This window comes from Chiloscyllium plagiosum, chromosome 31 (assembly GCF_004010195.1).
Source record: "Chiloscyllium plagiosum isolate BGI_BamShark_2017 chromosome 31, ASM401019v2, whole genome shotgun sequence".
Classification (NCBI taxonomy): Eukaryota; Metazoa; Chordata; class Chondrichthyes; order Orectolobiformes; family Hemiscylliidae; genus Chiloscyllium; species Chiloscyllium plagiosum.
In genome coordinates, this window is record NC_057740.1 from 28,878,643 (window position 1) to 28,895,495 (window position 16,853).

General features: G+C 39.8%; 1 long non-coding RNA gene across 1 annotated transcript; it reads left to right on the plus strand.

The window, feature by feature from the left end:
• Positions 1-877: 877 nt before the first annotated feature.
• On the plus strand, positions 878-4,034 carry LOC122565101. Its single transcript, XR_006316085.1, has 3 exons — positions 878-1,016; positions 1,693-1,835; positions 3,591-4,034. It is a non-coding gene; the product is annotated as an uncharacterized LOC122565101 (long non-coding RNA).
• Positions 4,035-16,853: the final 12,819 nt, after the last annotated feature.

Here is a 16,853-nt window from a genome sequence, read left to right on the forward strand (position 1 = left end):
TCACCCTAGTCCAATACCAGCACCTCCAAGTCAGGACTTTCTGTTATTTTATGACAAAGCACAACTAAAACATGCAGCCAAGTACGTGTTGGCTGTCTATTCAATAGCAGGTAATGGACAAACCACAGTCATGTTCTCTTAATAGGAGAGACTAGGACCCGAGGGCATAGCCTCAGAGTGAAGGGGTGACCCTTTAGAACTGAGATGAATTTCTACATCCAGAGGGTGGTGAATCTATGGAATTTATTGTTGCAGGGGGCTGTGAAAGCCAATTCATTGAGTGTACTTAAGGTTCTTGATTGGTAAGGGGAGAAAGAGTTATGAGAAACATATCAGCCATGATCAAATGGCAGAGCAGACTTAATGGGCCGAATAGCCTAATTCTGCACAGATATATTATGTCTTATGATGAAGAATTATTCATCAAGCCAACTTCAGAGCACCATGGAAGGAGCATCCATGTGAAGTCCTTGTCAGACTTTGTGAAGCCTGCAAAATTGTTCTGTGGTGCTGCTCCCAGATTCCTATCACCCAAATTTGAACAGCCTCAGTTAAATAACAACACAGGTAGCTGTAGCTGTACAGTAGAATAGAAAGACTTCTGTTAAGAATATTAATGATGTCCAGGCCTTGGTAATTAAAGCATTGTAATTTGTCAGGAAACATTACAATAATCCTTTGTCCAACATTCACACTAAAATAATAATTAATTTATTAAGAAGTACAGTCATTCTCACTGCATTCTTGTTCTCAGTTTGTTTTACTTGTGTAATTGATGCAGCAGCCAGAAATTCAAACTGCAGTTTTGAAGAAGAATCATCTGGTAATTCAAATCTTACTTCTGTTTTTCTCTCTGCAGATGCTACCAGAGTTGCTCAGTTTCACATCTGTCGAATGGGAAGTTACAAAGATGCTCCACTGAAGCTTGTTCACCTTCAAGCTGCAGAATGATTTCTACATGACAGTCTGGCTCCCTGGCCTGCAGTGGGAAGCCTTGCCAGAATAGGGTACACTGTGTGAGTTATGGCATTTGACTGGCATTGACAGATCAACAGCTTCTTGTAAGGTGGCTATTCGCCTGTCTATATAAACTGGCAAATTGCACGTTGCTTTGGGAAATATCACGGGAGGGATAAGTGGAAAGAGAGAAAAAGACAATTAAATGGGTAACAGTATCAACAAATAACTTCATTCCCCTATCCACCACAGAGCTACCAAAGAGAGGGTGGGCAGCTGGTGGGAAATCTCAGGTAGATCTAAACTTTAAAAAATTAACAATTGCTCTTTAGAAAGGCCTTTGTATTTGATTTGTAAGTCCAATGGGATTACATTTTCTTTGTTAGATTTCCACTTTTCCCTAAATAAAGATGGTATTTGATCAAAGGAGAACAAAGAAGGCTATTTATATGACTCAGAGCAGGAAAGACACATCACATTGCTCCAAAAATCTTCCATTTTGGAAGACAATGCTTTAGGCCGGGGTTATGAACTCCACGTTAAACGTCCCTTGGTGTTGCCTGATTCAAACAGGGCATTTTCTGCCACGTTTGTTGCAGTGTGATTTAAAATGTGTGGTATTTCTAAGTCTTTTGGTTTATGTTTCCCTCATCTCCTTTAATGTCACCCAAATAGACAATGATCGTCTTCTAATTGTATGCATCAATGTCTGCCATCTTCATGTCACATTTGCAGGTATGCTTGAAGCTGAGGTATTGACATCCAGCAATTCATAATCAACCAATCAATTCACTCTGCATATGATATTTGGGTGTATGGCTGACATCCACACTATGACTGACTGAGACAATGGAGACTTCATTGACTTAGCGTTGAATGTAAGTTCATGAAATTCACACAGTCCAGGATCTCTAAGTTAGTGATCTTGTCCTGCCAAGAGAAGGTTTGAAACAAGGAAGTTGGAAACGTTTCAGCCTTTAATTCTTGCTGCCCAGGTTTTACTTCTATAATTTGATCATAATTTGATTCTTAAACCTGTGCTTCCAAACTCTAAGCTTTCTGAGTATTCCATTAAAACAGTATGTGCTGATTTGAATTATTTTACAACAGCTCAACTCACAATCTAACCAATTCAGAGTCTGTTTCAAATCCCCAGTTCCAAACTAATATTAGTGCTTTTTCTTCCAAACTAATATTAGAGCAGGTTGCTTCAAGCTGCTTATATTCAATTAACTTTAGAATCCAAAGATAGTACTTATACAGGTACTTTTACTTTAGTCACTGGATATCTTTGCTGAAGATTTGGATAATGGCCTTGAAGGCCCACTTTTTTGGGACCAGACCAGACCAGATATCCACCCCCACCAAGTATTGTAAGGAGATAGCCTAGACCCTAACTTTTATATTTATTTAAAGGCAAGTAAAAAGTGCTGTGTTTCATGTGTGATTCAATGTGTCCACATCAAGCTTTAATCAAGACACACACTATTCTTATACCACAGTTAAAATACAATGAAGGAGCAGTAGTGTAACTTTAACTCTTTTGAAATATTAATAAGATAATCTATTATTTAACCACTAATCATCAACTGTTCCAATGTAGGCAGCATCCCACAATTTGGCAAGAAAGCAATTCAGCAAAACAGTTCTGGTTCTTGCGCGCTCTCTCTCTGCAGTCCAGAAGAAAGAAACAATCTGACTTATGATTTTTATGAAGAAAACCTGGCTGTCTGAGACTTCACTATGGCATCTGGGTACACCAGCTTTTAGTTCAGTAGCCAGTAGACCTTCTTACTGACTGAAAGCAAAACGAAAAGCCTCCCTGAGCCTGTGAGTCCTGACCCCACCCACTCATGATTATTTTGTCTCATTTTAAAAAAAACACCAGGGAAAAGTCAAACACTGTTTACCAACTGCCTATCTGTAGGAGACATTTTGGTACCACTGTGGTAACACCTCTCTGCAAGAGAAACAGCACAGCACATATCTCTCTTGAAGGAAAAGTACCATCACACAATTGATTAGCCATTGTCTTTGAAGGTGGACTGGAATCTATTATAAAATGTACACATGTGAAATCAGCTCCCTATATTTACTTATCATAGAATCCCTACAGTGTGGAAACAGGCCCTTCAGCCCAAATAAACCCTTTAAAGAGCATCCCACCCAGATTTATTCCCCTACCTTATTACTCTACATTTACCGCTGACTAATGCACCTAACCTGCACAGCCCTGAACACTATGGGCAATTTAGCACGGCCAATTCACCTAACCTGCATACCTTTGGACTGTGGGAGGATGTCCACACAGACAGTCACCCAAGGGTGGGATCAAACCCTAGTCCCTGGTTCTGTAAGTGTAGCAGTGCTAACCACTGTGCCACCTGGAACATGAGGCTTTAAGCTGTTGAATTTGCTTTATTTTGGATTTCACTCAGGAATACAGACAATTATAAACTGTCATATTATTTACATAAAACTACCTTAAGTAGCAAACCCCTAATTAACTTGAACCTTCAGCTGTTGTATATTTGTGATGTGTCTATTGTTCTGTCATTTTTAAATGTTTTTTATCCATGTATATGATCTGATTTGCCTTTTGAAATTTACATGTATTGATTGCTTCTCTGAAGGAAAACCATCCAGGCCAAAGCAACCCATTGATTGATGACCTCCACCACCCTCCTTCAACATTCACTCCCTTCACCATCAATGACCAGTGGCTGCAGTACATACCATCTACAAGATGAACTACAGTCACTCACCATCCACCTTCAACAGAACATTACAAGTCTATGACAGTTACCATCTAAAAGAATAAGGATAGCTGATGCACAGGAACACCATTATCTGCAAGTTCCCTCTGCGCTGGAGCATTGTCCTGGCTTGGAATGGTATCACTGTCCCTTCACTGTCACTGGGTCAAAGTGTTAGAACTGCCTTCCTAACAGCACTGTGGGAATCTGTGCACCTGAAGGATTGCATTGGCTCAAGAATTCAGTTCACCACCATCTTCTCCAGGGCAAATACAGCTGAATAATATAAGCATTACCATTGATACCCACATCCCGTGAACAAATAACGCAAACATATATCAGCACTTAAACCTACAACTCATGTGTGCACTAATTTAGAACTGAAAGGAAAGTTAAACTCTGTGGCATATTTCTGAGTAGCACAGTTTCTCCGTATGGGTGGCATGGTGGCTCAGTGGTTTAGCACTGCTACCTCACAGCAGCAGGAACCTGGGTTTGATCCCTGCCTTGGGCCACTGTCTGTGCAAGGTGTACATGTTCTCCCCGTGTCTGTGTGGGTTTCCTCTGGGTACTCCAGTTTCCTCTCACAGCCTGAAAATGTGCAGATCAGGTGAATTGGCCATGCTAAATTGCCCATAATGTTAGTCAGGGATAAATGTAGTGGTCTGGGTGGGTTACTATTTGGAGGGTTGGTGAGGGCTTGTTGGGCCAAATGGCCTGTTTCCACACACTGCAGGGAATCTAATCTAATATGTAGTATTGACAGATCCAATATCTACAGTGTGCCTTGTGAATGGAAAAGGTTTTTGAGGCAGTTTTTAGCAACAACCCACACTGTGTTCCAGGCAATCACACTTTGAGCTCCTTCTAGTCACAATAAATTTCTATTTCAAACAGTGTACTAATAATATAAGGGGTTGGTTAGTTAGTTGGCTGGATGGCTAGTTTGTAATGCAGAGTGTTGCTAACAGCTCCTGAACCAGCTGAGTTTACCATGAAGGACTCTCATGAGCAACCTCTCCCCTCATCTGAGGTGTGGTGACCCTTGGGTAAAACCACTACTAGTTATCTGTCTCTAATAAGACAGCAAGCTATGTTCTGCTAAGACAATGGCAACTTTTATGTTGATAAGATTACCATTATTGATGTATGATGTGGAGCTGTCAATGTTTGACTGGGGTGAACAAAGTCAGAAATCACACCAGGTTATATTCAGATGACGAAGGAGCAGCGCTCCAAAAGCTTATGATTTCAAATAAACCTGTTGGACGATAACCTGGTGTCATGACATTATAGATGCATACTGGATTTTAGATTTAATGCAGTATGTAATAACTTTGTACTTGCATTTTATCTTTTATAGCTTTTGACAATGATGGCATTTCCGTACATGTATAAAAAAGTTTACTAAACATGTTCAATAATATTATTTCATCACAGTGAAAATTGATTTTCTATGGAAAAATGTCACTCACTTCACAGCACTTTACAATTCAGCTGAACAACTGATTGATAGTGTTAAAAGAATTGAGTGACCTACTTTCTATTCCAAAATTGACATAATTCCTTCCATTTATCTGTAAATGCTCCAGGTTCAGAGTGAAAACCATTAATGTGTGTAGGTAATGCAGACTGCAGCATCAGGTTTATAAAATTGGAAAGAGGGATCTCAGAAGTCATTCATCCTCACAATTTGTGAATCATGGTCCTTTCATTCACAGCAGTATAACAGTACCACAAGTTCAATGGGCTTTATTTATTCTGAGGTTAAAATGGCCTGGACACCCACTTTCCATTCTTGTTGAGTTTTCCCTATTGATTGAGAGCATCAGTCTTTACTCTGAAACATTTATATAGGGCTAGTGCTTGACAATAGTCCATCAGAATGAGAAATTTGCTGTCTCTTTAGGATCTACTGTTCCTACCCAGATCTATTGAAAATAATTTCCTTAAACAACAGAAATACTGGAAAGTCTCCAAACACAAAAAGCAATGCCAAAACTTTTCACAAGAGCAATCTTTAACCTGACTGCCAAATAAGCTGATCACTTGTCATTTGTAAAGTCCACCTGTTTTGCTTGTGAAATGAGGAGAAATTCAAATCAAGCAGGTCCTCTAATATGAGAGCTTATCTGCTCCTTCCGATTTCTATCAGGCCATGGAGATGAAAATGAACCCCAGTAGTTCACCTCTCACCTCGAAACTTCAAGTTAGACTTCATTAGTACTGCAGCTGAAAATGTGTTGCTGGAAAAGCGCAGCAGGTCAGGCAGCATCCAAGGAACAGGAGAATCGACGTTTCAGGCATAAGCCCTTCTTCAGGAAGGGCTTATGCCCGAAACGTTGATTTTCCTGTTCCTTGGATGCTGCCTGACCTGCTGCGCTTTTCCAGCAACACATTTTCAGCTCTGATCTCCAGCATCTGCAGCCCTCACTTTCTCCTCTTCATTAGTACTGCAACCAACATCACAAGCTACCTTTGGAATTGACTACTTGTGAGTGACAAAATAATCAACAATATATATATAGATGGCGTAGTTGAAGGCATATAACTTAAACAAACTACAGCTTTGTTTCCTGTGATGGTGTTAAACTGCAGTCATCACTGATAATAAGCAATCACTGGGTGACACGGTGGCTCAGTGGTTAACACTGCCACTTCACAGCGCCAGGGACCCAGATTTGATTCCTATCTCGGTGACTGTCTGCATAGAGTCTGCAAAGATATGCAGGCCAGGTGAATTGGCAATGATAAATTGCCCATGGTGTTAGGTGCACTAGTCTGGGGTGGGGGAATGGGTTAGGTGGGTAACTCTTCAGAGGATCGGTGTGGACTTGTTGGGCCAAATGGCCTGTTCCCATACTGAAGGGAATCTAAAAGAAAAAGCTGATTAATTTTCTTTCTCCCCAAAATGAATATGTTATGATTCCACAGTGTATGAAGTGCAAAATTAGTTGAAACACCCAGGATTATGAGTTCTTCTGTATAGTGAAAATAGAAAAAATTTTGATCAGATGGGCCAATGGACCGAGGAATGGCAGATGGAGCTTAATTTAGATAAATGTGAGGTGCTGCATTTTGGAAAGGCAAATCAAGGCAGCACTTATACACTTAATGGTAAGGTCCTGGGGAGTGTTGCTGAACAAAGAGACTTTGGAGTGCAGGTTCATAGCTCTTTGAAAGTGAAGTCACAGTTGGATCAGATAGTGAAGGTGGAGTTTGGTATGCTTGCCTTTATTGGTCATTTTATTAAGTATAGGAGTTGGGAGGTCATGTTGCAGCTATGCAAGACATTGGCTTGGCTACTTTTGGAATGTGTGTGCAATTCTGGTCCCCCTTCTATAGGAAGGACGTTGTGAAACTTGAAAGGGTTCAGAAAAGATTTACAAGGAGGTTGCCAGGGTTGGAGAGTTTGAGCTATAGGGAGAGGCTGAATAAGCTGGGGCTATTTTTCCTGGAGCATCAGAGACTGAAGGGTGACTTATAAAGGGTTAAAAAATCATGAGTTGTGTGGATAGGGTAAATTGACAAGGTCTTTTCCCCAGAGTGGGTGAATCCAAAACTAGAGGGCATAAATTTAAGGAGAGAGGAGAAAAATTTAAAAGGGATTTAAGGGACAACTTTAACATGCAAACGATGGTGTGTCTATGGAATGAGCTGCCAAAGGAAGTAGTGGAAATTGGTACAATTCAACATTTAAAAGCGTCTGGATGGGTATATGAATAGGAAGGATAGAGAGAGATATGGGCCAAATGCTGGAAAATGGGTCTAGATTAATTTAGGATATTTGGTCGGCATAGAGAAGTTTGTTTCTGTGCTGTACATCTCTATTATTCTATCTAATTTATATCTCAATTATGAGAACATACATTTGATCTTTGTTAATAATCTGCTTGCTGGACCGTAATTTTTAAAACAGTAGATTGTGAAGGTAAACCAAAGGTAAGAAAATAAATGGCAGGTTTCAAATACTAAAAACGTTTATTGTATAAACAAAGAAAGCAATCATGACTCATGTTTCTACTGAACAAGAAGGACAATGACTCTATATGTACAGCCTAGACTCTAACATTAAGGATTAAACATGCGGTAAATTCGAGTCAATAGAGAAGCTGTGGTCAAATACCTCACAAATTTCACTCTAAATGGGCTGTGCAATGAAGCCAGATTCAACCCAGCCAATACTGAAACTATAAGTCATCAAATCTCATTAAACCTTCATTTCAAAGTAAAATAGAAAGTGCTGGAGAAACTCTGCAGGTCTGTCAACATCTGTGAAAACAGAAACAAGAGTTAAAAGTGTGAGTCTGATATGACTGTTCCATGGAATATTTCTTTAGAACAGTTCTGAAGATGATTCACGTTAACTCAATATTTTGGTTTGGTGTCTCTTTCCACAGATGCTGCCAGACCTGCTGAGTTTCTCTCACACATTCTGTTTTTATCTCAGATTTCCATTTTCCACAGTATTTTGCTTTCATATATCATTAATTGTCTGTTTCATTTGCAAATGAATTCCAACTCTTCACTTTCAAAGATCATGCCTTTGAACATCCTCAAAGCCCTTAACTCAGACTGCTTCCACAATGTTCATAGCTTGGTGGTTCAACTTATTCTCCTGAGTCCAAATTCCCCAGGTCTCTTGAGGCTGGTCCCAAGTGTCTAATTACTGGCACAATTTCAGCTTTGATTGAACAGCTCAAAGGAGTTCCCCAAGCTCCAATCTTTCTTAGCTGCATCAAGCAAATATTACTTGTGAGCTTCCTTCATCCCACTTCGCAGCACTGAACTATCAATGGGTCCTCAGGCTAATTTTTAACTCTAACCTTGATCCGTGGCACACGGCCATCACTCCTTAGAACTTTTTCTGAGACTCAGTAACCCAATGTCTTATGCTTTAACATTCTCCCAGCTCCAAATTACAACCAACTTCTTCCAACAAAAGTATGGATAAGTTGAAGCTAGAGAACCTTCCTCTGTTACATGATGATGTAGTCTGCTTTACGTTATCCTTAACCTGATTTTCAGGTTAAGTACCCCTTACTTGCAATGTTTTCTTTGATTGGATGAAATGAATTGATTTCACAGCTTTTTAAAGTTCACCACATGCTTTTAATTAACTTAGGTTTAACTCGCAAAGTAAATAATACACTTGACCTGTCTTTACTGCAATCAGTGTAGATATGACCAATCCAAGTCAGCAGTTCCACCTGCTCTTGATGATTCTATAGTGCTAACTTAAGTCAACAAGACTCCAACATTTCAAGTGTACTAATCTTCAACTTGCACCAGTTGCATTTATTGCATCTTCTACATTTAAAGTTTAATTCCTAAAAGTGTTCACCAAAAACACATGAACCATGAAGTAGATATTTGCATCACCTAAATAATAAAGCAAAGGACTTTCCCAAATGAACCAAACAGAAGAAAATTTAAAAAGAATTGTTTTGAATATGTACTGTCACTATTACAATGTAGAGTAACTGTCAAATTACAGTCAGCAAGATCCTTCAAAATAGAAATAAGTTAAGGAAGCAAATAATCTGATTTACTGGTGGTGGTTGAATAATACATATTGATCAGGAAATCAGGGAGATCTCCACTGCTTTTCTGCAAAATAGTGCCAGCGGGTCTCTTACCTTCACCTGCAAAGGCAGATTGGATCTGCACTTCACATCTCATCCGAAAAAAGGCACCAGAAAGAATAATTGAGTTGCATAACTCACTCTACAATAAATATTGCAAGATCTGTAATGTTATTATCATTCTTCCCTTTATCGTGTTTCCCATCAAGCAATTTCACTTTCAAAATCAGAAATGCACTTATCAAGTTCAAAGGAAGTGACAGTCAAAATGAAAATGAAAAGAGTTAAGTCTTATATGGAAATAGAGTTTGCATTTCTTAATCAATGCGGGTTATGAGCACAGTGGGCCACAATCTCCACAGCATGAAAACAAAGCATCACTGATTAACTTTATTCCAAAATGTTCAGCATCAGGTATTCAAAGCGTACACTTCTAAATTGGTTTTGGCAACATTTTGTAATAATTTTGGTCTCTTGACAAAAATGAACATTTACTTAATAGTACAGTGAAATATTGTGTAAATCATTGCGAGTTGAATGTACTAGATTTCATTTTTTTTCTGTGGAAGAAAATATAATTGTGCATGTGAATGTATTTTAATTATATCTCTCATGTTTATATATTCTTGTAGTGAAACTGAGAACATATGTCGGTTTGATCAGTTTTAATGCATTGCTCAGTGTTCACAATATATTCTCCTCTCTCACACTTTGGAAATAAAGTGGTACTTTCCTATTTATCCATAGTTAGCTTTTCCTGGAACAGGTCATGAACCTGTCTCCAGAAGCTAAAACTTGAGGATCATCACTCCATATCAAGCATGGATATCACTGACTGGGTCATTTGTTGCCCATCCTTAGTTGCCATTGAGAAGGTGATGGTGAATTTCTGCAGTCTGTGTGGTGTCCTTTGCCTTTGACCTCAGCCAGAGACATAGCTGGACTGAATATTCTATTACCTCTTATTGTAGTTATTTGATCAAATATAAAATCATAAAAAGCCTACAGTGTGGAAGCATTCCATCAAGTCCACACTGACCTTCTGAGATCCACCCAATCCCAATAACTCCACATCCACTAGCCTGCATGCTACAGATAATTCACCTAACCTGCACATCTTTCGACTATGGGAGGAAACCAGAACACTCAAAGGAAGCCCTCACTGACACAGGGAGAAGGTGCAAACTCCAACATACAGTCTTCCAAGATTAGGGAATGAACCTGGGTCTCTGGTGCTGTGAAGTAGCAGGGCTAACCACTGAGCCACTGTGAATGCTGATCAAACTGATTGGCCAGCAGTCAGGCAGTTCAATAACAGTTGCACGATCTTGGCTTGCATTTTTTTTTAAATAGTGGACAATGTTTATGAGACAGAAAAGATTGAAAATGAAGTCAGTTTGTATTTTAAAGACAAGCCATAGAAAAATTACTGATTGCTCACTCCTCCATTCAAAATACCTACACATGACAAAATACCTACACATGATTATTGCAGAAAGCAGATGGAGGCTGCTTTTGTTTTGCTGTCAAAATAACACTTACCAGAAACTCTTAGGCTTGTCTGTATGCATAAAGCTTGAAAATGTGGGTCTCAATCTAACAGTCCTATTTTCACATGTTATCAAACAAACTAAAAGCCTAAAATCAAGGAGACTTGTGGGTTCAGGTCCATATTTCTTTAAAATGCCACAAACAAGGTGAAGAAAGTATTCAAGGTGGCTCATGGAATGCTGTCCTTTATGTCTAGAGGATTAAAGTATAAAATTTTTCTATAGCTTGTTTTTAAAATTTAACATGACTGTATTTTGAATCTTTTCCATCACCCATTGTCCATTTTTTCAAAAAAATGCAGAAGTTATACAAAACACTGATTCATCCAAATTTGGAGTCATTGTAAGTAGATCCACACACCACATTTTAGGAAGGATACAATGGCCTTGGAGGGAGTACAATGAAAATTTACAAGTTGAGACTGAAACAACATGGTTTTAAGATCCCCCCTCTCCAGCATACTCCTACCAAACGTCCAAGTTATCGAAAACAAAATGGATAAGCTCAGATCTAGACTTACCTTTCCAAGGGAATTGAGAGACTGCTATGTACTGTTTTGCAGAGTCATGGCTCACTCCTGCTATACCTGACTGTGTCTTGCAAGCTGAGATGTTCTTCATACACTGCATGGACTGCATGGTGTCCTCAAGTAAGGGAAACAGCGGAGAGGATGCTTCCTGGTGCTCAGACATGGTGACCCTAGTGAGTCACTGCTCCCTGGGCCTTGAATACATTGAAATGTCATCCCTGGTATCTACCACATGAGTTCACCTCCGCCATCCTGACAGCAGTCTACATACCACCTCATATGGACAAAGAATGCCCTGGATGAAATTTATACTGCTACAAATTCTCTGGAGAAGAAATAACCCGAAACCTCATTATTCTTGGCCAGCGACTACAAAGAGGCCAATCTCAAGAGGGTGCTGTCAAAATACCACCAACCCATCTCCTGCCCCACTGGGGACCAAACATCTAGCATTCAACCCACAAAGATGCATATTGCTCCATTACCCCTCCACTGTTCAGGAAATATGATCACAACGCTGTGTTCCTTCTCCCAGCTTACAATCTGAAGCTGAAACTGGAGGACCCTTCACAGAAAGTGATACAATGCTGGTCTGAGGCAGAGGAAGAGTTCCCCTGGGGCTACTTGGAATCAGTGGATTAGACCATATTCCAGAACTCAGTGGATAACCTAAACGAGTATGCCATCATGTGTCGCAGACTTCATTAGCAAGTGCGTGGATGACTGTATGCCAGAGAAGTCAATCCAGGTATTCCCCAATTGGAAACTGTGGATGAACCGCGAAATTCATCATGCAGCATTCAAGTCCTTTACAAGAAATCGAGATACGACCTCTGCAAAGCCATCAGAGATGCTAAGAGGCAGTACCAGACCAAATTAGGGAACCAAACCAACCATACAGGCACCTGCCACCTGTGGTAAGGCCTAAACAACATAACAGGATCCAAAATGAAGCAGAGCAAGATATTGGACAAAAATACATCCCACCCTGATGCGCTCAATGCTTTCTATGCCCACTGTCACTGTTGCAAATGTCAGATCGGTCTTCCTGAGAGTCAACCGAAGGAAAGTAATGTGCCCAAATGAAGTCCTCGGTCGTGAACCTAGATGCTGTGGGACCAGCTGGTGGAGGTATTCACTGACATCTTCAACCTTTCCCTCCTACAATCAGAAGTCCCCAGCTGCTTCAAGAAGACCACCAGCTCCCAGTACCAGAAAAAGCATGTATAATGCGCCTTAATGACTACCCCCCAGTGGCTTGGACCTCCATAATCATAAAGTGCTTCTAGAGGCTGGTCATGGCCCACATCAACTCTAGTCTCCCAGCCTGCCTCGATCCCTTGCAATTGGTCTACTGATGAAACAGGTCCAGAGTAGACACCATTTCCCTATCCTTACAGTCATCCCTGGAACATCTGGTATGAAGAGCACCCACGTCAAACTCCTCCTCATCAACCACAGCTCTGCCTTCAATGCCATTATCCCCTCCAGACTGATCTCAGATTGCTGGGATCTAGGTCTCAGCTCCAACCTCAGCTTCCTGACCCATAGACTGCACTGAGAATAGGTAACTGCACCTCCTTCACGATAACCCTCAACACTGGAACCCCCCAAGGATGGGTTCTCAGCCTCCTATTGTACTCCCTGTACACCCATGACACTGTAGCCAAATTCCAAAAGAACAGCATCTACAAGTTTGCTGAAGTCACCACTGTAGTAGGAAAGGTATCAAAGAATGACAAGTCAGAATACAGGAAGGAGGGCTTGATGTCATGATGCAGTGATAACAACCTCTTTTTCAATGTTGGCCAAACAAAAGAACTGATCACTGACTTCAGGAAGAAAGGAGGAATTCACCACCCATCTACATCAATGGAGCTGAGGTGGAGAGAGTCTGCAGCGTCAAGTTTCTAAAAGTGACGATAACTGACAACCTGTCCTGGACTTCCCACAAGTAGACAATGGTCAACAATGCTGCTTCTTCCTCAGGTGGCTGAGCAAATTCAGCATGTTCATAAGGACCCTCACCAACCTTTACAGGTGCACTACAGAAAGTATGCTATCCGGGTGCATAGTGAGCTGGCACGGCAACTACTCTGTCCTGGACCATAAGAAACTACAGAAGATTGTGTGCACAGCTCAGACCATCAAGGAAGCCAACATCCCATCCATGGACTCCATTTGCACTTCTCGTTGCCACAGAAAGGTTGCCAACATTATCGAAGAGCCCTCCCACCCTGGAAATGCTCTCCTATAGCGTCTTTCACCAGGCAGAAGATACAGAAGCTTGAACACACAGTCCAGCAGGTTCAAGAACAGGTTCTTTCTTGCCATTATTAGATTGTGGTATGGACTGCTTAATTCAAAATAATATTGATCTTGCTTGTCACCCTCCTGTGCAGTTGTAACCTTATATTCCTCACTCTCTCAAAGTACCCTATGATCTGTACCTTCTTGTTTGCTATGATCTGCCTGTACTGCTCACAAAACAAAACTTTTCACTTTACATTTGTGACTACAAAAACTCAAATCAAGTCAAGACTGATTCCTGGACTTCAAGGGTTAGGTTATGAGAATAAATTACACAAAAGTAGGTCTGTTTTCTCTACAAGTTCGAAGGTTAAAGGTGATCAGATTGAATTCTTCAAGATATTAACAGAAAAAGACAGATTAGATAAAGATAATCTGTTTCCAGTGGTTGGAGGTTCTAGAACTGGAGAGCATTGTCTGAAAATTAGCGTCAGACCGTTCAGGGGAGATGTTCGGAAGCACTTCTACACTGACAGGATGATAGAAGTTGGAATTCTCTTTCACAAATTGCAGCAGATCCTAGATCAGTTGTTAATTTTAAATCTCAGAGAAGCAAAGTTTTGTTACGCAAAGATAGTAAGGGATATGGATCAAAGGCAAGTATATGGAGTTAGGCCACAGTTCAACCATGATCTCATTGAATGACAGAACAGGCTCAAGGGACTAAATGGCCTACTCCTGTTCCTATGTTTCCGACGTAAAAACCTAGATATCCACAGAAAGGGAAATAGTACTTAACACCATCTCTTCTCTTCTAAAATGGAGCTATTGAGTGATGTGCTAATTGTATTATTGGTGTTGCAGGAAGTAAACTGATCAAAATAAAGTCAGCATACAGGCTTAAATAACATTATTAAATAATATTTTGGGAAGCCAATGGGTGGAAACTGGTGTTTACATACATTTTTTAAAACACATTGTGTCAGAGAGGCCAATACCCCATGTATGAAAGCTTTCTAACCAGAGCTTCTTCGGGTACCAAACCTTCCTCCAGAATGTTGATTTTATGACATCCTTTCCTATGGATGGCCTGAAAAATGAACTTTGAAAATTTGTATATATTTTCTTACTTTGTTTTACTAATGGATATAGTGGAAGTTCATGGAAATCAAGCCACAGATACTATTAAAATCCTTGCACATTCTACCCCATTTACTCAGGTTTTTGTTTCTATGTCCGAAATTAAAAAGAGATTCCAGGTCAGCTTCTATAAGGGCTGTTGCTAGCAGCAACAGTTCATGTTCCTACTCTTCATGAATGACCAATACATGTGTTTCATTTAAAGTTTTTATCCTCTTTCAGACTTGCCTCTCATTTTTAATTTGTGTTCATATGTGTTGCATTACTTTGTGTTCTCATGATTAGTAACTAATAAATTCACTCTTTCCTTAAAATACTGGTTAAATTCACTCCTTTCTTCATACTGACACCCCTTATAATTTTGTACATCCCAGTCAGGTCATTCCTCAGACTTCTCTGTTTTATGGAAAACAGCCCCAGCCTGTACAATTTAACATTCCTGCCCAGGCAACATGCTGGTGAACATTTTTTGCACTCTCCTCCAGTGCAATCACATTCTTCCTATAGTGTGGTGTCCTTCACCTGACAAAGGAGCACTGCTCAGAAAGCTTGTGATTTCAAATAAAACTGTTTGGACATAACCTGATGATGTGTGATGTCTGACTTTGTCCATCCTGTCTAACACTGTCACCACCATATCAGTTCTGTGATAGAAATGATATTGTATGCCTATGTGTTAATTAGCACCATCATCTCATCTGCTCTCCTCATCAGAGTTCTTGCATCAATGGTTTGGTCATAATGATAACTATAATAACTAACCACACACCTGCAGGTGACAGCCCTGAATATCATTTAGTTTTTCTTTGGAGTGGGATGGTTCTTTCAGTTGCTTCTCTGACTCCATCAGAATTCATAGCCAAAGCATTTATAAAGACATTCTGACCAAAGTGTTGTTAAAGGCACATGCTGATGAAGAAAATTAAGGAGGTAGCTAAAATTGAACCTTAAAACAAATCAGAGATTGGAATAGGTGTGTAATTTTTGTGAAATTGCCATTTTGCAGCATTTTGTGGTGTTTGTAAAGTGGAGGTGTCATCTTGTAAATGTACAACTAATGGAGAGCCTTACCCATTGCATTTATGGGTATGAAATGAGAGCAACTATGGTTTTGTAAACATTAAAATAGCCTCAAGTACTGATCTTGGCCAGGCAAATCTATAACACAGCAGATATATGCATCAGATTTCCCCATTTCTAGAGAAGCTAAAATTAAGTGCTGCCCAGACATGACTCACTTGCATTGGCGCATTATGTGTAACAAAGGCCTTATTGATTCTGACAGTACGAGAACTGTATTAGTGTACACATGTGGCACTAAGGCAACCCGATTTAATTAATTTCACCTCTGGTTATGTTAATCCAGCTCCCCGACACCATCAGGCTCAACCGTTCCTCATCAGCACTGTGAGACCACGGGCATTCACTACTTAAAGGCAAATTCTTTTGAAAATAACAGAAGAAGGCAGATATTAATTATAAATTACCATGACGTTTCTGTATGGTCAGGAGTACAATGGCTGACCTCAGATGACATTCTCAATCAGAATGCTGACAGACTGTCATTGCAAAGAATGCTCCATTCAGAGGAAAACACTCCAGAACACTTCTTAAGAAATGAACACTAGCACTGTTCTTAAAAAGCCTTTGCCTGCTTAACATATATTAATTTTACATATTTATAAAAATAAATATACAATTCAATTTAAGCAATAAATAATGCATTAAATCAAGCTGTTTGACATAAAGGATACTTGCTGCATAAGCTGAACCGCAAGCAACATTAAAGCAATTTTCTTTTTAAATGTTAATGTGATTTGTTCTTTACTCCATGCCTTTGAAAAACTTTCTAGAAATGGTTCCTAGCTTTGGAATATGAGAGGAAAACATGTGAAAGATTTTTTTTTAACATGGAATGCTATCATGAAATTAATTCCTCAGAACGTTTTTTAAAGGGGCACTCGGTTGTGATAGCTTTCACTGCTGACTCAGCAAGCAAACTCATTACTTTCAGATACTTATTAAGAGGGACGTGGACCTTAAAAATACGGCTTATTTATATAACTGAGATATATTTTGAGAATC